This window comes from Meles meles, chromosome 20 (genome assembly GCF_922984935.1).
Source record: "Meles meles chromosome 20, mMelMel3.1 paternal haplotype, whole genome shotgun sequence".
NCBI classification, from domain to species: domain Eukaryota; kingdom Metazoa; phylum Chordata; class Mammalia; order Carnivora; family Mustelidae; genus Meles; species Meles meles.
Genome location: NC_060085.1, coordinates 52,003,898 through 52,024,027, shown reverse-complemented (window position 1 = coordinate 52,024,027; position 20,130 = coordinate 52,003,898). Strand labels below are relative to the sequence as shown.

The window sequence follows — 20,130 nt, the reverse complement described above, 5'->3', positions numbered from 1 at the left end:
AAATTGATTTAACCATTGATTTAACCAGCCACTGAATAAATGATGCCTGAGTTGACATCTGTTTTCTCTCTGGATTAGATGATATTCCAGCTTTGATAAACCGTAATCTTAAATAAAGGGATGTGGGGATCCCTATTTTCAGGCTCCACAGGTAGTCCATCTTCTTATTGTCTTCCCACATAACTCTTCCCATTAAGTATGACAGTAGATGAAAACTGACCTCCAGAAGGGACTAGTAAGAATTTAACTAAAGATAGGTTGATGCAACATTTCCTATATTTCAGTTTTCTTTGGGTAATATTCAAGACAGCCCTACTGAAGATCTGAACACACTGTATCTCTACATTTGAATTTGGTTTTTAAATCAACTTAATAAGTATTCACATTTATATGTCCTGTTTTAGGTGGCTTCTGCCCTCAAGGAGTTTATAACTTTATAGGGGTGGTAGGATTGAGGCACACAAAGCAGTGAAAGAATAGTACAAGGATGTATACAACCAGATGCTAAAGTATGTACTAAAAATCTACATTATAAGTCGGAGACAGGAAAACAAAACCTCATTGCCACTTTTGTGGAAAAAAAAAACTTTGCCGTGGCAGACATAACTAATCAATCATGAGTGACTTTCCTAGCACATCTAGAGGCTGCTCAACAATCTTCTTGACACGTGTGTGGGCAGCCACTACCACAGGTCAGAGTTGGCGTGTGAAATAAAACCTGTATGTCATCCTGTTTTAGGTAAAATATGTAAAGCTAGCTACTATAGCAGAGAAATCTCTAAATCTTTATTGTGTTTATTAGCACAATAAAGGTCTATTTCAAACTCATTTTAAATTGTGAGGGAAGTCTCCACATAGTCCTTCAGGGACCCAGGCTTCTTCCATCCTGTGGCTTGGCTCCTCCTCAAGGCCTGTGGAAAACTTTCCATTCAGCCATAGAAGGGGAAAGAGAGAGGACCAGAGCTGAGAATTCTTTATGGGCTAGGCCTGGAAGGGTACACACTAGTGTGTTCACCTTTCATTGGCTAGATCTCAGACACCATGACCACACCTGTCTGCAAGGCAGGCTGGGAAATGTAGTCCAGCTGTGTGTGCAGGAAAGAGGGAAGAAATGCAGATGTTGGTAGGCACTAGAAATTTCTGCCACACACCCAGGAGTATCAGGAGACTTCTAAAAAAGAGTAGAGTTGTGGGGCGCCTGGGTGGCTCAGTCGTTAAGTGTCTGCCTTAGGCTCGGGTCATGATTCCAGGGTCCTGGAATCGAGCCCCATATTGGGCTCCCTGCTTGGCTGGAGGCCGGCTTCTCTCTTTCCCAGTCCCCCTGCTTGTGCTCTCTCTCTCGCTGTGTCTCTCTCTATCAAATAAATAAAATCTTAAAAAAAAAAAAAAAGAGTAGAGTTATCAGAGAAGGGTTTGAGAAGGTCTCCGAAAGATATCTAAGACATGGCTATGTCGGGGTGGGGAATGGGAAGGGCATTCCCGGCAGTGGCAAAAGCAGGAGTAAAGGTTAGGAGTGGGAATCATTTGGGTTCAGGCAAAGACAGAAAGGAGACAAAATTGGCTAGATCTAAAGGTTTGTAGGAGGGAATTCTGCATAGATGGGGTCAGGGGATGGTGGGTCCTTGACTATGATATCTCCTCTCTAAATGGCAGAAATTTGGACAAGTGTTTTATCGTCAGCAGAAGGGAGAGACCCTGTAGCCTCAATGATCTGATTCTTTTAGCTTCTGTTTTTTTCCCTCTACCATCCTTAAATGAACCCAGCAGCCTATTCAGAAATACCACCCTTTCCCAAGTTTCCTCAAAAACCCTTCCTTTCATGGTGTAAAGAGAATTTCCATTGAGAAGAGAGTGAGTGGGCCGGGGAGCCAGGAGCGCTAGGTCTTCACCCAACTTTGCATCTCTTCTTATTTGCATTTATTATCATGCACTAATTATTCACAGAGAGCCTTGCCCTTTGTGGGTTCACATTAATTTAGATTGCTTTTGAAAAGCAATCAAGGAGGGAATTAAGTGATCATACATCCGAGGGAGGAGAGACGTGGCACCCAGGAGCCCAGATGCGCTTTGCTATAAGAGGCCGTGAACTTCCCTCTAGCCCAGGAAACACTTGTGCCTCAGCTCTGCTAGCAACTCTGCAGCCCTGCCCATAGCACTTTGGATCAGTATGGTGGGGGGGAGGTGGAGGAGGCACATGTGGCAGATGATCAATGGGCCGAGACTCGATTCTTTCTCCTTTCCAGCCTTAGTTTCTACATCTGTAAAATGAAAAGGTGGATTAGATGACCTTTGCCACCCTTCCTTCTAGGTCTGCAACTCTGTGCCAGTCTTTTTGAAGACGTGTAATGGCATAACACTACAAATAGACGCCCTAATTATCTGCGCATAATCCATAAGGTTTTCCTTGTTCAGTCTTCCCATGGGCATTATTAGGAACAGGAAAGTGAACTAATATTTCCCTGTTCTGCTCCTGTTTCAGTTATCCAGTGCTGTTCATCTACGCATGGATTTCTCAGCTGTTTGCTCTTTGTTTTATTTGGGGCCTTTAAAAACCTGTTTTAAGTGTAACATACAGAAAAGTGCATGTTTGATAAGTATGGTTTGATGCTTGCTTTTTAATGATCATTTTCTTGTATCTTTCTCTCCCTCACCAGCCATGTCTTCTGATTTGGGATAGACACTGAAACAAATCTCTCTTTCCCATAGACCTTTCTTTGGCAGGGGGTTGTTTGCTAAATGAGTTGGGGAGACTGGCTGTGGACCTGGTTTCTGTTTCCCTAAGCTAAGCACCCTCAAAGTTAACGGAAAGATTTGTGGGTATCCTGAGGGTGCGGCTGATTGGTATGAGCCGTATCTTACACAGGCTGCGGTGAGATGCCCGGGGGGCAGACCTCCAGTGGAATGAGACAGGCTGAGAGCCCTGACACAGGAGACAGAGCTTGACACAGGAGAGTGAGGCGGAAAGGAGCGCATGTTCTCAAAAAGACCCACGATGAGAAAGAAACAGCAGACAAGATTCATATAAGGCAGTGGGGCAGGGCAGGTTCCAGCAAGAAAGAGAGGATGAGGAGGACCAGGGCCGAGACAGCCCACTGGATTTGTGATTGGGAGATTGGCAAAGGCGGTGCTTTTTTGAAGAGGTGAAAGGGAGGTGATGTGTGGAGAGATAATGGATGTGAAACGCTCAGCAGTTTCTGTGTGTGCTGGTGTAGTTTTCCCCTTAATTACCTCCCATCTACTCTCAATTCCTGGGTGACAGTGATTAAATCCTGCCCAGTCCATTCCTTGGTTAATCCCCTGACTGGGCTGCTGCTTTTTGACTTTTTATCTTGGAGGCACATTGCCTATTAGAGAGATTGCCATTAAAGCTCTTTTTTTTTTTTTTTTTGCTGGAGAAAAAGTAAGATTTGGGGAGAATTTAGTACCCACTGGCTATAGAAAGGGCTAATTAACCTTGTGCTGGGGCCGCCCAGATGACAGGCTGTTCCTCTGTAGAATAACAGATGCCCCTGATATTTATTCAAGAGCAGCTTATTGATTGGACTGACTCAAATTGAGTAGATTTCAATAACTGGAAATGTCTAATTCAGGCTACCTAAGGATATGGTGTAATTATTCCTGGGGTCATATGTACATGCTTGGGTTTGGAGAGAGCTGGAGTTGACCCACTCAAGCTGATTCACACTTTCATTTCACATTTAGCTGAGGTTCTCCAAAGGACAGTTTCCTTATCTGTGAAATGAGGTAAGTAGTACATAGTTTGCAGAGTTATATGAGGATTAAATGAGATTATCTATCTCATGTACTTAGTGTGTAGTAGGCATTCAGTAAGAGGTGGTATTTTATTTTGCAGATTTTATTTATTTATTTGGCACAGAAAGAGCACAAACGTGGGAAGCAGCAGGCAGAGGGAGAGGGAGAAGCCAGCTCCCTGCTGAGCAGAGTGCCCCGATGGGATGCAGGACTCCATCCCAGGACCCTGGGATCATGACCTGAGCCTAAGGCAGATGCTTAATGGACTAGCCATCCAGGTGCCCCAAAAGGTGGTATTAATGCTATTATAAGCAAGCATTTATTGAGTGTCCCAGGTGCCGTTACAGAATTTATAACACAGGACCTTGTTCTTAGGAAGCTGGCAATGTAGCAATAACAGGAGAATCAGAACACACAGGAAATAATCACAAGACGGTGTTGTAAATATAGTAATAGAGGGGCACTCAGGATTCTGTGAGAACACAGAGGAGAGAACGAAGGGTTCTTTCTGGGTGAGGCAGACCAGCCTTCCCTAAAGGAGGAGTCTCCTAAGTTAGACCTTGAAAGGGGAAGAGCAAGGATGTTCCTGGCAGAGAAAACTGCGAAGTCCAAAGGCCTTGATGTTTGAGACAACTTGGTGCTGTTTAAGAAAGTGTAACTATCTCGGGGTATGTTGGGGAGGGGGAAGTGAAATGGGCTTGGTAATCATTTCTGCCAGCCCCGGAGTTTGAGGGGTGGTTGTGCGGGAGGGTGCGGAGCCGTCAGGTTTGTTCGAAGTGGAGTGCTCCCACTGCTCTGCCTACCCACTCCCATCTAGTCCTCCCCGGGGCCTTTTGGAAGCGATCAGGCTTGGCATCCAGGGCTCCTTACACTCTGCCTTCAATCCTTTTTTCCCTCTAATCTCAGACATCAGTATTTCTCAACATTTGCTCAGCAGCCCTCTTACAAACTGGGTGCCATGGGTCCGCCCCCCGACTCCTGCAGTCAGCCCAGTTCCCAGATGGCTCCTTCTGCCATCGACCCTCCCTCCCTAGCCCTTACAGCCTTAATTCTCTCTGCCTTATTCCAGAACACAGGGTAGCTAGTGAGAGGCTCAGTCCGGGCATATGGGGTTAGAGTGGGAGAGGCACGGCAGGGTGTACAAAGGTGCCCAGTGTGCCCAAACGGGACTGAAGTCCAGGCAGGCAGGGGGATCCATGGTGTTTCCGAAACCACAGACTCTGCCACACCCCACCCCCGCCCTGCCTCCACCCTCCAGCGGGTGGATAGAATACTACAAAGGGACACCTGGGATCCTTGGGAATCTAGGGCAAGGCCTTCCCAGGGGAAGACCCCAGTCTGGTAAGAGCAAGGTACACCAGACAGGTGACTAGAATAATACCCATTCAAGGCCTGGGAACAAGGTAGGGATTCTATTCTGTCTGTCAGGCTGGGATTCACACTGTAGGAGCCACAGGGTGGGTCCTGAGCCGATTCCTACCTTCTGTTGGGAAGGGATGTTCTGGAGCTGGGGAAGAGGCTTGGGAGGAGAGGTGCCCGGGTAAGGAACCAGGCTGGGCTGGATGACCTCCACCTTCTGATCGCTCCTGCTAACTAGCTCTTCACTGATCACAGTCAGTACTTTTAATCTGTGCTGTTCTGTGAAACAAAATAATTTCATCTTATTGAAACAGGTCTTTGTTAGAGGCCATAACTGTGTGGCATATTATCTTCCTCACCTTGGATTCGGGCATCACCTTGCTCAGTAATCTCTGCGTGTGAATTAGTTGCTTGGTTGAATGGCGGTGGGGATTGAGGGGAGGCACAACCCAGGGGGCCCTGGACTAGAGGGGACCCTTGGGAGTGGACGGAAATGTCTCCAGAGAGTGTTTTCCAAATGGCCCCCCAAAAGCATTCTGCCTGGCAACAAAGAGCCTTTCAGAATGCAGCTCCTGGAGGAGGAGCTTACAGCGGGCCGGGGCACTCTCCGGTGTGCTGGTCTCTGGCTCCACAAAGGAGGCAGGAAGTGGATTATTGAGTTTCATTTTGGGGAGTATAGCTCCATAGCTCCGGGGAGGGGGGTTGAGGGCTGAGGGGCTGAAGCTGGGGCTGGGAGTGAAGGCTGAGGAGAGTGAGAAGGTCTTAAGGTTTTGCTGTATGTGTCTGATAGCAAATTTGTTTCAGTATTGGAACACAGCTACGTGGGTGTAGAAAGATGTGCTCAATGAGGTTCCCAGGGAGATAACGGTTTTTAATTAAGAACAGCCTTAAATGATAAAAGTAATACACGCGGGGCACCTGGGTGGCTCAGTGGGTTAAAGCCTCTGCCTTCGGCCCAGGTCATGGTCCCAGGGTCCTGGGATCGAGCCCCGCATCGGGCTCTCTGCTCAGTAGGGAGCCTGCTTCCCCTCCTCTCTCTCTCTCTCTCTGGCTGCCTCTCTGCCTACCTGTGATCTCTGTCTGTCAAATAAATAAAATAAAATCTAAAAAAAAAAAAAAAAAAGTAATACACGCTTACTGTAAAAATGGAAATATCATAGAGGTATATAAACCTCTAAATAAAACATCGAAAGCTCTTGCCACCCACCGTTCGTCATCACCATTAACACTGTAGAATGTATTCTCCTGGACTCGTGTGCGTGTGTATGTACGTGCGCGCGTATCATCTTTTATATGCGCGTAATCAAACATCTGTACAACAGATACGTAACTATGACGGCCAACTTTTATCGAATGCTTACTACATGCCAGGCTCTGTAATGAGAACGAGGTGTTCTTTATTTTCATTACCTCATTTAACTCCTACCTCTCTGCGAAGTGACATGTTGTTATAATCCCCATTCAAAGGGTGAAGAAAGTGAGACAATAGTAAGTTGCAAAGGTGTGGAAACGCGGCTGCCAGCGGCATGCTCTTCCCTGTCAGGGTGTGTCGTTTCTAACAAAGCGGGACCCTCTTCAGCTCTCTGTGCAACTTGGCATCTGCTCCGGGCCATTATCTTGGCTCCTTCTCCTCTTCTCAGAGGTTCCCAGTTATGGCCTTTCCCTCTGGGCTTCATGTGCTCAGTGGCTCTCAGAAGGAAGGATGCTGACTGAGGATTGCACATCACTGGATGAGTTTGGTAGGCAGAATAATGCCCACCCCCCCAAAAGGTGAAGGGAGCCTATGAATGTTACTTCACATGGCAAAGAGGCTTCCCAGATGTAATTAAGGTTAAGACCCTTGTATCAGTTTCAGGACTACTGTAATAAAGCATCAAACACTAGGTGACTTAAACAACAGAAATTTGTTGTCTCACAGTTCTGGCGTCAGAGATCTGAAATCAAGATGTCAGCAGGGCCATGCCCTCTCTGAAGGCACTAGGGGAGAATCCTTTCTTGCCTCTTCTGGCTTTGGGTGTTTGCTGGCAGTCCTTGCTGCTCCTTGGCTTGTAGATGTATCACGTCAGTTACGTGGTCATCTTCTCCCTGCGTCTTCACAGCTTCCCTCCGTGCATGTATGTCTCCTTTTCATAGGGAGACCAGACGTATTGGATGGGGCCTACACAAATGACCTATAGAGCCTATTTCTTTTTTTTGTTTTTTTAAAAAGATTTTATTTATTTATTTGACAGAGAGAGAGAGAGATCGCAAGCAGGCAGAGAGGCAGGCAGAGAGAGAGGGGGAAGCAGGCTCCCCGCTGAGTAGAGAGCCCCATGCGGGGCTTGATCCCAGGACCCTGAGACCATGACCTGAGCTGAAGGCAGAGGCTTAACCCATTGAGCCACCCAGGTGCCCTGAACCTATTTCTTTTTCTTCCTTCCTTCCTTTCTTTCTTTCTTTTTTTTTTAAAGATTTTATTTATTTGTTTGACAGACAGAGATCACAAGCAGGCAGAGAGGCAGTCAGAGAGAGAGGAGGAAGCAGGCTCCCTGCTAAGTAGCAAGCCCAATGTGGGGCTCGATCCCAGGGCCCTGGGATCATGACCTGAGCCGAAGGCAGAGGCTTTAACCCACTGAGCCACCCAGGCACCCCCCTGAACCTATTTCTAACTAAGGTCACATTCTGAGACATTTGGGGCTTAGGACTTCAACATGTAATTTTTTTTTTTTTTTTTTTTTTGGGAATGGGGCGACACAATTCAACCCGTAACACCCTTAAAATATGGAGATTATTCTGGATTATCTAATAGGTCCAGTCTCATCACATGAACCCTTAAAAGCTGAGAACTTTCTCTGGCTGGAGGCAGAAGAGAGATGTACCAGAGGAAAAGTCGGAAGGATAGGATACACTGCACCAGCCCTGAGACATAGGGATGCTATGTAAATACAAGGATTGGAAAGAGCCCTCTGAGAGCTAAGGGCATCCCTAGCTGGCAACTGGCCAAGAAATGGTGACCTCAATCCTACAGCTGCAAAGAACTAGGTTCTGCTCCAACCAAAATCCACAAACATGTGGACTTTTCCCAGAATCTTCCCATAAGAGCTCATCCAGAAGACACCTTGATTTCAGCCTTGCAAGACCCTAAGCAGATAACCGACTGAGTCAGCCTGAACTTCTGACCCATAGAAGTGGGAGATAACACATTTGTGCTGTATTAAGTTGCTACATTTGTGGACATTTGTCCCAGCAGTAATCCAAAAGGACTATAGTCACCTTCCCATTTCACTGGCCCTTCAGTGCCTAAAGCCAAAGAATGGCCGATGTGAGGGGGCTCTCTGCTTAGCGGGGAGCCTGCTTCCTCCTCTCTCTCTGCCTGCCTCTCTGCCTGGTTGTGATTTCTCTCTGTCAAATAAATAAAATATTAAAAAAAAAAGAATGGCCAATATTAGGAATCCTTTGGTGACTCATGTCTACTTTCTTGGGTCTTAGAATACTAATACCATTTGTCTTTGCAGAATGTGATATCTCCCAATATCTTTCACACAAAATTTCATTGCACATTCTAGTAGCCTTTTGAAATGTGGGGATATTATTCTTCCCATTTTACAAAGAAAGACACTCAAATTTAAAGGAGCAAGTGCCTTACTCATGACTTCAAGAACTGGGATTGCTAGCCAGGTTTCCTGCTTCCAAATCACATGTGCTTTTTGCCACAGCCCACAGCTGCCTCCATTTCCTAAAACATCTGTTGTCTGCACACAGTGACAACTATCCAAAGGGCTGGGCTCCCTTGTGATAATGCTGAGAGCTTCCTTTTGCTCAAGCTGAATCCAGTGGACAATTTACTTGGGATGCCGAGGAAGGAATCAATTCTTGCCATCCGTGGGAGGATGTTGACAGGTGCCTGCTAATGCCTTTTTCACTTCAGGTTCTACAGTGGGAAGGATGGTAAGCTTTTGGAATTACAATTCTGATGAGAGAAACTCACTGGGAATTGCACTGGCCAGGAAATGGATTCACAGAGGCCATGAGAGTTACGCCAGGATTTGGAAAATGAGTAGGACTGAGAGAGGATGGCTGTGTTTGGGTTTCTGGTGTGATTGCAGGGTAGGTCTTTTGCCCACGCCTTCCGACTGCAGTTGCTTTGATAAAACTTGCAGGCAGGAACTGGGTCAACCCTGAAGTGACCCGCCCCACCCCCAGGTCCATCGTGGTGGCTGAGGGTACACCATGTGGTTGCCTCCTTCTGCAGCCGAAAGAACAGTGGTGGGAGAGCAGAAGGGCAAGGGGAAATACAGGCCGAGAATAACTTCCTGCCCTGTCTTGCTTTCTGTGGCTTCCCCACTAACCCACTGTAACTCTTATTAACTCTCTTTGTCTTTCTGTGGGTGGGAACCAAAGAGCCTGTCTTTTGAGGGCAGCTCTGTGCCTATTAAAAGTTCCTTAGCAATTTCCTCTTATTCTTCTTGAGCCTGGGGTGTCCTCTCCTCAGTCTTGTTCCGTGAATGCCCAGGTGACTTGCAATGTATCTTCCCTAAGCTGCGACTCTCTTGGGAGCTGTGAAAGCCACTGTATTCCTTTTCCCCTGCATGCCTTGGGGTGCACACTGTGCTAAGTGCTTTGGGGGTAGCCTGGAAATGTTGGCCTAGTAGGCTTCAGCCTTGGAGGCAGCATGGCATTGTAGAGAGAACTCAGGTATTTATTAAACACTTGCTATGTGCCTGATCCTGCGCTAGACCTCAGAGACATGACACCCAGCAAACAGCAAGAAGATTGTGTGTGAGTCTTGGTTCTGCCCTTTGTTAGCTTGTGGCTCTGAGCTGGTCACTTCACGTCTGTGTCACAGTCATGTCTCACAAAGACTGAAATGGCACTTTGAAAATATGTTGCAAACTATAAAGCTCTTCAGAGGTGATATTGGTACTTAATGATTCCTCACTTGATTCTCTCAATTATCTGTGAGGTAGGCATGGCAGCACTTGGCATACCCATTTTACAGATGAGAGAGAAAGCCTCAGAGAGGGTACAGAACAGGAGCAGGAATAGCTACCCAATGTTTGGCTTCTTAGTTGTGGGCTTCTGCTTTATTCTTCAGATTTTTATTTAAATTCTAGTTAGTTAATATGTAGTGTAACATTAGTTTCAGCAGTAGAATTCAGTGATTCATCACTTAAATAGAACACCCAGTGCTCATCACAATAAGTGTCTTCCTTAATGCCCATCACCCACCTAGCCCACCCCCCACCCACCTCCGTCTACCCTCAGTTTGTTCTCCATTGTTATGAGTGTTTTTTTTTTAATTTTTTAAAAGATTTTATTTATTTATTTGACAGACAGAGATCACAAGTAGGCAGAGAAGCAGGCAGAGAGAGAGGAGGAAGCAGGGTCCCTGCTGAGCAAAAAGCCCAATGTGGGGCTTGATCCCAGGACCCTGGGATCATGATGTGAGCCGAAGGCAGAGGCTTTAATCCACTGAGTCACCCAGGTGCCCCTGTTAAGAGTGTCTTGTGGGTTGCTTCCCTCTCTGCCTCTTTTTTCCTCCCTTCCCATATGTTCATCCATTTTGTTTCTTAAATTCCACATGTAAGAGAAATCATATGATATTTGTCTTTCTCTATTTTGCTTAGCATAATATACTCTTGTTTCATCCATGTCACTGCAAATGGCAAGATTTAATCTTTTTGATGGCTAAGTAACATCCCATTATATACATATATAATCCATTCATCTTCTTTATCCATTCATCTGTCAATGGACACTAGGACCCTTTTCATAGTTTGGCTGTTATTGGTAATGCTGCTGTAAACTTCAGCGTGCGTGTGTCCCTTCAAATCTGTGTTTTTGTATCCATTGAGTAAATACCTCACAGTGTAATTCCTGGGTTGTAGGGTAGTTCTATTTTTAACTTTTTGAGGAAACTCCATACTGTTCTCCAAAGTGGCTGTACCAGCTTGCATTCAGTTGTGGGCTTATTCTATTTTACTGTGTCGCTGTATCCCCAGGAGTGACAGTGTTTGATGACATTTTCAACAACAGCATTAATAACTGACATTTATCCTGTGCTCACTTTGTGCCAAGTACTAGCTTAAATCCTTTACATGCCTCTTATTTTAAAGATTTTATTTATTTATTTGCAAGAGAAAGGTACAAACAGAGAGAGAACACGAGTGTGTTGCGGGGGGTGGGGGAGACAGGGAGAGGAGACTCCCCACTGAGCAGGGAGCCTGATGGGGGCTTGATCCCAGGACCCTGAGATCATGACCTGAGCTGAAGGCAGACGCTTAACTGACTGAGCTAGCCAGGCACCTCTACTTGTCTATTATTATCCCCGCTTTCCAGATGAGAAAATTGAGGCTCAGCAAGGATAAGTTATTGGCCCAAGGTCACTTTTCTAGAAGGAGGCAGAGGCAGGGTTCAAATTCAGGTGTGTCTAACTCCAGAGCTTTGACTCTGGAATCTAAGCTAACTGCTTATCCACTTGCGCACCCCAGCCTGACATGCCTGAAATAACCAGAAAGCATACAAGAGAGCAGGAAAGGGGTAGACAGGTAATAGTTCATGCTCCATATGCACCCACACATGAAGGTGTGACCCAGGCAGTAGAAACCTCAAGAAGGGCTGGCTTCCTGCAGCTTGCAGTTACTTGGAAAAGCAGATCTTGAGCAATGGGCAGGATTTGAAGCTTAGAAGGGCAGAGGCTGGTCTGAACAGGGGACCTGGGGGAGGAAGGGAGCCGGGGAGGGGATTCTGGCTAGTGGGTGCATGTCAGGGAGCAGTGGGAGATGAGATGGGCTTTAGCTGTAGCAACAAAGGTGAAGTTGGTTCCAACAGCCATTGCAGTTGTGGCCTGAGGGTTAGCCCCACTGCCCACGCCCCGGCCACTAAAGGAAATTAGTACGCAGAGATGTCTCTGGGTCTGGGGTGGAACAGAGATCATGCCCTCATTGTGTTTCTCTTTCTGGGGCCCTGAGGTTAGAAAAGAAGGTGCGCAGAGCTTCTTCACCCTAGAGCTGGGGAGAAAGAGGAAGAATGGAGCGGTCCAGGTCAATGGGAGGCATCGGGAGGGCTTGGTATGTCCTCAGGCTGCTCCAGGGTCTTGTGCTGGATAGTTGCAGGGACCCTGGTCTAGGAGTCCAGAGGCCCAGGTATTGTGCTCCTGCCTACCTTTGTGAAGTTGGAAGATTAATCTTTTATGGGCCTCAGTTTTCCAACCCTTGACTTGAGAGATGTTATCATTAAAAACCACTGGATGCAAGCGACAGAAACATAATTCAGGCTGGCAGAAAACAGGGATTTATTGACTCATGTGATTGAAAAGTCCAGGGTCAGTTCTGATTCTAGGGAAGGTTGGATCTGGATGTTCAAACGGTATCTCTGGGTATCTTTTTTTTTTTTTTTTTTCATCTTTTGGCTCTACTCTCCTCTGTAATGACTTTTGTCACAGGCAAGCTCACCGGTCGAGATCTCAAGGTGACTGACTCCCAGCTGCTTCAGGTGTATTTACTCTTCTATCAGCCTTGAGAACGAGGGAGAGCATCTGTTAGTAATTCCCGCAGAAGTCCTAGGATGGATGCTTTCTGGTCCTTCTTGGTCATGTGCCCATCTTTGAGTCTATGCCTCTGGTCAGGAATGCCTGCCTCTCATTGGTCAGACTGGGGTCACGTGATTATTCCTAGAGTTAGGGGTAGAGTTAGTCCCACAGAAACCACATGGAGGGAGAATGGGAAGGGGTGATTTCTCCAAAGGAACACAGAAGTACTGACTCCAGAAGAAGGGGGAATGAATGTCAGGCAGGTGAAACTTCAGTTGTCCTCTTCAGCATCCAAGGGCTGGTCTGACTGTCTCCAAATGTAGCCATTGACTGTGGGACCCCTCTAAATTGTGTTAGGGTCATAGAGCCCTTTGAGAATACCATGAAAGCCATGGGCCTTCTCCCTAGAAAGACAAAGTTGGAACTCCCTGGCATGGCCTCTGAAGTGACAGTCTCTCCTGCCCGTCCTACCCCCAAGGTCCCCAGCCAGCCACACTGACCTCTTTGATATTCCTTACTCACCATGCTGCTCCTTCCTACAGGCCTTGATCTCGCTGTTCCCTCTGACCTCGTAAACACATCTTCTTTATATACTCTCATCACATCATGAACCTCTCCTCCGTCCCTATGTCAGCGTGGCAGTGTACCTTTTTTCTTAATATGATTATTGGGTTAATATCCATCTCTCCCACCAGAGCAGAAGTTCCATGGAGGAGGGAGCTGGTTCTGCTTTCCTTCATATCTGCAGCTCCCAGCAGAACCCAGCTATGAATTAGTGCATAGCAAGACACACTTCTTCTGTAAATGTTGTGTATTGAGGACCTTCTGTGCTTTTGTACCTGTGTAGGGCCTGGGGATATAGAAGCAAACAAATGCAGTCTCATTTCCCAGGACATCTATTGTCTACTGGGGAGGAAGTGCAGTTTGGTGCACAGGAAACCATAATAAACCTAAGTACCAGATAAACTGAGAAGTGCCCCATTAGAGAGACAGACCACTATGCTATAGGAGTTCTGAGATATGAGTGATTGCTTCCTTTGTTGTTCTTTTAAACAAATTAATTTTGGTTTGAGATTTAAGCTCATGATGCTAAATGATGCTGGAACATCTGGACAATGGGCAAACCCAGATGTCTGGTTGATAGCAGTGAGCGACCGTGTGTACAGAGGCATCCTGGGGAATTCCTGCCCACCTGGGCAGGGAGGGACGTGGGAATGAGGTGCTGGTTTGCCAGGCTCCCTTTAGTTGGGCTGCTGATCACAGCTAGGCAATGCCTGCACGCACAGGGTGCCATCGCCCACTGCCCCTGCATGGTGATCTTTTAGGCCACAGAAGGACACCTTCGTACCGTCCAGCGTTGCCGGGTCACTCCATTCCCCCAGATTACTCAGATGAGCCCTCAGAGACAGTAGGCTTTTTATTTCACCGACCTCATCTGTCAAATGGGAGTCAAGATTCCTCCTCACAAGGTGCTGGGAGCATCACATGAGAGGAAATATGCAGAGGAGCTTTATAAATGTTGCGTATTGTTAGAGACCTGTCAGGGACCTGGGGGAGTCCCATGGAGGAGAAGCAGACGGTTCTGGTCCCCTCTGCCCCATCTTCCCTCTAGTGCATTATGGGCAAGGTCAGGTGAGGCTGAAATTGCTTCACGGTTCCTGAAGCCTCATGTGATCGCTTACGTCTGGGTCTTTGCTGGTGCAGTAAATGATCATTGTGAAGATTCGGTGTAGTGCCTCCCTCGATGGCCTACCAAATGGTGCCGGTTCTTGCTCCGGCCACTCTTGTTCTGTTCCCTCTGCCCGCCGTGTACTTCTCTCTTCTTTCTACCTCTTCCACCTGGCTTCCCCCTTCCTCCTCCCTCCCATCCTCCCTGCCTCATTACCTATTTGGTAAACACTTCTATTTTTTTTTTTTTAATTTTTAAAATATTTTATTTATTTATCTGACAGACAGAGATCACAAGTAGGCAGAGAGGCAGGCAGAGAGAGAGGAGGAAGCAGGCCTCCTGCCGAGCAGAGAGCCCCACACGGGACCCGATCCTAGGACTCTGGGATCATGACCCGAGCCAAAGGCAGAGGCTTTAACCCACTGAGCCACCCAGGCGCCCCAACACTTCTATTTTTAATTACTCTTTTAATCATGATACAATGTACATAACATAGATTTACCATCTTAGCCATTTTTAAGGGTGCAGTTCAGTGGCAATAAGGACATTCACACTGTGGTGCGACCATCACCACCAACCACCTCCAGAACCCTTTCATTTTTCCCAGCAGAAACTCTGTCCTCATTAAACATTAACTCCCCATTCCCCTCTTGCCCCAGCCCCCTAATGTCTTTAGGATGTTTTAGGACAACATGGAGGAATGTTGTCACTGGTGTCAGAATTTTCTGCCTTATTTTAAGGTATAATATCCCGTCGTAGGTGTCGATCTCATTCTGTTCATCTGTTGACCCACTGATGGACACTTTGGTTGTTTCTGCCTTTTGGCTGTTACGAGTCACGCTGCTGTGGGCATGGTTGAGCACCTTCGGAGCACCGTCACATATCTGGTACTGTGCTGGATGTGGGGGCTGTGGTGGGAAATGAACTTTGCTCCTTAGCTTATAGAGCTTATAGCTTCTGGGCATGATATTAAAGAGCAAATGAGGCAATGCATACCGTCTGACGTTTCTATACATCCTATGAAGGTAGCGAGCAGCATCTAGGAGAAAGAATAATGGCAGGTGTGGCGGTGGGCAGCCAGCACAATGAAGAGGTCTCAGGAGGTTGCCTGAAGGGTGGGGGTGTGTGGGAAGGATTAAGGGGTGGAGAACAGCATTGAGGTAGAAGGAACAGCGTGTGTGAAGCTACTGGAGAGCAGCAGGGTTGGCCATTTGGAGGAGTTGGAACAAGCTCAGTCCTTAGATTGTCCCTTTATTGTGCTGTCCTCTCGGGAGCATCCTGCCCACCCCTGGGTCCAGTCGATTACTTCTGGCCCATCCCTCTCTCCACCCTTGTGCTTATTCCAGTCCATTCATATGGCTCCTTTGTTCGGCTCTTTCTCTCCCTGGACAGGGAGCTGGTTGAATGTAGGAACTATTGTTTGATTTTATTTGGGGGACATGCTTGCATATCTTGGTAGGTGTCAGTGAGTCTCAGACCTCCCTCTGAAAGGATGTCAGCTGTTTTGTCGACGATTCCCTGAGACCATCAGAACAAGAGGCTTTTGGCCATCTGGGGCCTGCCAGAGCTGGACTTAGAAGCAGCATTAGCACATTTGGCTCAACACGGAAGCTCTTCCTCTGTGCCTTTGCCCATGGCGTGCCGAGCACTTGCAGATTTCTGCGTGCAGCGCTGCCGGTTTCAGCCGACGGAAGCTCTCCTGCCCTGTTGGCTCGGAAGCGGGGAGGGTGCGAAGCACCCTGCCCACAGCTGGGCCAGATGTGGCCAGACCTCCCCTAGTGGCATTTGCCCTGGTCTGTAGATGTCCAGGGCTGCTGTGCCAGCTGAGTAGACTCAGCCAGCCGTGGTGCAGAATGCTCGGGGGTTAGTGGCCGTGGGCCATGCTCCGCCACCTCTCCTGTTGGCCTTGGTAGCTTCCCAGCTTCCTCTCACATGACCTCCTTCTCTGTTTACTTCTCTCTGGCCTCCCTGCCTGCAGCGTCCTCGTGCCACCTCGAGTCTGATCTGCTGCACTAAACGCAGCCTCTGCAACGGCTCCTTCATGGTGGCCCCATTCCAGAGTGTGTGCTGGCTTTGGCTAGCCCTCCTAGCTCATGCTCCCCACCCCCACCCCAGCTCTCTCAACCACTGTGAGTGAGGGATCTGTGCGCTTCTCTTTCTAAACCTATGACGTTGTATCTGGGGCTCCTCCATCGAATGCCCACCAGGGGACTGGCTCCCGTGGTGAGTGTGTGTGTGTGTGTGTGTGTGTGTATGCGCACGCACACGCGTGCACGCTCAGAAATGGGTTAATCTCGAAGTCATGGGATAAACATTCCACAAAGGCCTAGCCCAGAACTTGACTGAAAACAGATGAGTGAGGTAGACATGAGGGGAGGCAGACATGAGCTGGGGGATCCAGGCTCAGAGCAACCCAGAGAGCTGGGGAAAAGCATTTGTGATGGGTTGAGCTGTGTCCCTCCAAGAGATGTTGAAGTGCAGGCCTCTCATTTACCTGTGAATCCGACCTTATTTAGAGACAGGGTCTTTGCAGATGCTCCAGTGAAGATGAGGTCATTAGGAGGGGCCCTAACCCAATATGACTAGTCCTTATAGAGAGGAGAAATTTGGACCCAGACTCACACATACATGGGGAGGGTGCTATGTGAAGATGAAGGCAGATCAGCGTGAGGTATGTATAAATCAAGGAATGCCAAAGATTTCTAAGCAGGTCCAGAGAAGCTAGGCAAGAGGCAAGGAAGAGATTCTCCCTCACCACGTCCAGAAGGAGTGATCCCTGCTGACACCTTGGTCCCAGACTGTAGCCCTCGGAAGAGAGGCAGTAAGCTCTGCTGTTTAAGCCCCCAGTCTGCGGTACTTTGTTACGGCGGCCGCAGGAAACTACTGCAGTATTCGAGCACCTTCAGAGCTTCTCTCCATTGATCATGGGTCAACGTGCTTGAGCTGTTGGGTTTCTTCACATCTTACTAATTTTGACACACAGGGGCTATTTTAAGGCATCCAGGCAAAGAGTTTAATAATAATAATTAAAAAAAAACTTTTAATAAGACTAAATAGAATTTTAAAATTTTAGAAAGATTTTATTTGTTTATTTAAGAGCGAGGGAGAGAGCACGAGCTGCGTGGGTGGAGGGGCAGAGGCAGAGGGAGAAGCAGGCTCCCTGGCAGAGCAGGGAGCTGGATGTGGGGCTGGATCCTATCCTAGGACCCTGAGATCATGGCCTGAGCTGAAGTGAGAGGCTCAACCAACGGAGCCACCCAGTTACCCCTCCAATAGGTATTTTAATAAGAAACTTGGATATCTTTCCAGCTGATGTAGAGCTTGGCAAGGGACAGTCAGACCAGTAATCCCACATATACTTTCATAGGGCTTTCCAGTTTACGGAGGGCTTGGTATTTGTTATCCATTTGACCTTCAGGACAACGAGGAGCATTCCCATTTTGGAGAGGAGAACCTGAGGCTCACAGATGCTCCCTAATTGTCTTCAGTGGCAGCACCGGGATTTTAAACATTGGCCTTCTGATTTCCATCTTGCGTCCTTTCTATGCCCTCACAGCTGCCCTTGAACTTGGAGCAGGTGGGACAGCTCAGGGGCAGCTGTGCCCTCACCTGGTAGCCTGAGGACTAACACATTCTGTTGATCCCGTTTTCAGGAGTGAGGAAGAGGGGACATCAGCTTGCCAGGACCTTTCCAGGTTCTCCTAGGGCTCCATGGTGGCTGGGGGCAGGGAGGAGGCTGTGAGGTTCTTGGGGCCCTGCTAGAGTAATGTCCTATTGTGACAGGGGGCCTTGATAGAGTTCTTTACAGCAGGACACAGCAGGTGGGAAGCGGCTCCAAGTCGGAGCTGGCTGCCCAGGGGCAGACTGGCATTCAATAGACGTGAGCTACCCTGCTGTAGAGGGACTGAACAGAACCAAATCTTATGGCCCAGACCTTGCAAAGCTGGAGCATGATGACAGTGTGTGGTCCCGGGCCACTTAGTGGCACTCCGCAGGACCTTGAAAGTGCTTGTTTCTTACTAGGAATCTGAGGCCTGATTTCAAGCCTCTTCAGAGTATGACCTTGGGCAAGTCCGTTGAACTTACTGTGCCTCAGGGCCCACACCTGTGCAATGGCTGGATGATCTGGCCGGCAGAGATGAGGAGGAAAGCATATGGTGGGAGCACTTTATAGTGATGGAGCTCGCTGTTAGCCGTGATAATACTAAGAGTGAATGTCGTGAGTCTTTGGGGAAAAGGTCGTAAATCCGCTGCCCCTGAGGAGCCGTAAAGCACCACTGGCGAATGCTTAGAGGCAAGTCCTGTTCTGCTCTGTTCGCCTGTCTTTTGTTGTGTCAGGGTGTGACTCAAATTCTTTTGCAGTTTCGGGCTTGTTTAGAGAACTCTTCTGGTTTCTATCACCAGAGAGTTTTCTTTCCACTCTATCCCGCCCTACCTCCTCCTTGCCACCACTCTGAGGTTGTCATGTGAGTGTTTTCCATGTAAAAAAATCTGGAAAACCCATTCAAGTCCAACAGAAAGACAATATTCCTGAGTCTGAAGTGGACTGAGTTCATTACACTGCGCTGGCACAGGGTTTCTGCAGGCTTGAACATTCTCCAAGCGTCGAAAGTCTTTCGGTTTGTAGACTTGAGGGGTGTGAGGTTGAGGGGCTCACGGTCATCGACACATCCCACAGAGCGCCACTGGCTCCGTGGAAGCAGTCAAAAAACTTCTGTCCCTTCTTCAGGGTGAAGTGCTTGCCGGATATTAGATCCTTACGGTGTTCTCCTAAAAAATGTCAAGCACAGATCTTTGTGACTCTAAAGTCTAGATTCCAAGCAGTTGGACTGTCTCTCCGAAGAAGCTTTAGCCCAGTCCCTTCATCTTGCAGGTGAGGAAACTGAGGCCCAGGGAGGGGGAATGGTGACTTCCTAGAAAGGAGGGACTGGCCCCCCAGTGTTCTGACTTCCAGGATTCTTCTGCTCCCCCATCTTCCCCTTTGGAGAAGCACTGCTGTGCTGCTAGGGGTTGTCAGGGAGGATCCTCGGGAGCCCTGGTTCAGCAGTGCTCTACCAGTTACATTGTGGGGTCCAGTTAAACCTGGTGGATGTGGTATTGGTTGATTCAAGCCACTGTCTGCTTCAAAAGGCTTTGGTCTCGTTGACCCAAAGTACAGCGACTTTGAGTTTCAAAGTCAAGTGTCCAGATTCATAAGTTAGGCACCCAGAGGGAGTTATTTGCTCATTTACCGTGCACCTGAGCTCAGCAAAAATTCATAATTAGTGGTTAATAGTGCAGGAACTTCTCACTGTTCCCAGAACATGCGGAGACACGTAACGCCTCATTTCCTTTGTGCATACTGTTCTCAAAGCCCTGAATGTTCTCTCTCCTGATCCCAACCCCCTCTCATTCTCTGCCTGGTGAATTCCTACTCATCCTTCAAGAGCAGTTTCCTGACTCATGTCCTGCCACTCCTTCTCTCAACCTGTGGCATAAATACACATAATATTTCTACAGTCTGCCTCTCCACCTAGACAATAAACTCCATGAGGGCAGGAACTATACACAGCGATAATAATAGCACTTAAAAAGTACTTCCTTGGGATGCCTGGGTGGCTCAGTCAATTAAGCAATTGCGTTCAGCTCAGGTCATGATTCCAGGTCCTGGGATGGAGTCCTGCATCGGACTCCTTGCTCTATGGGGAGTCTGCTTATCCTTCTCCTTCTGTGCCTTACCCCCACCCCCAGCTTGTGCATGTACTCTCTCTTTCAAATAAATAAATAAAACCTTAAAAAAAAGTGTTTCCTTGCAACCAGCCTCTGTGCTAAGCACTTTATGTGCATTAGCTCATTTCAT

General features: G+C 47.8%; 1 protein-coding gene across 4 annotated transcripts in view; it reads left to right on the top strand.

The window, feature by feature from the left end:
- SRGAP3 (SLIT-ROBO Rho GTPase activating protein 3) overlaps positions 1-20,130 on the top strand; it is a 256,625-nt gene that overhangs the window by 61,695 nt on the left and 174,800 nt on the right. The gene's annotated exons all lie outside the window — the stretch shown is intronic.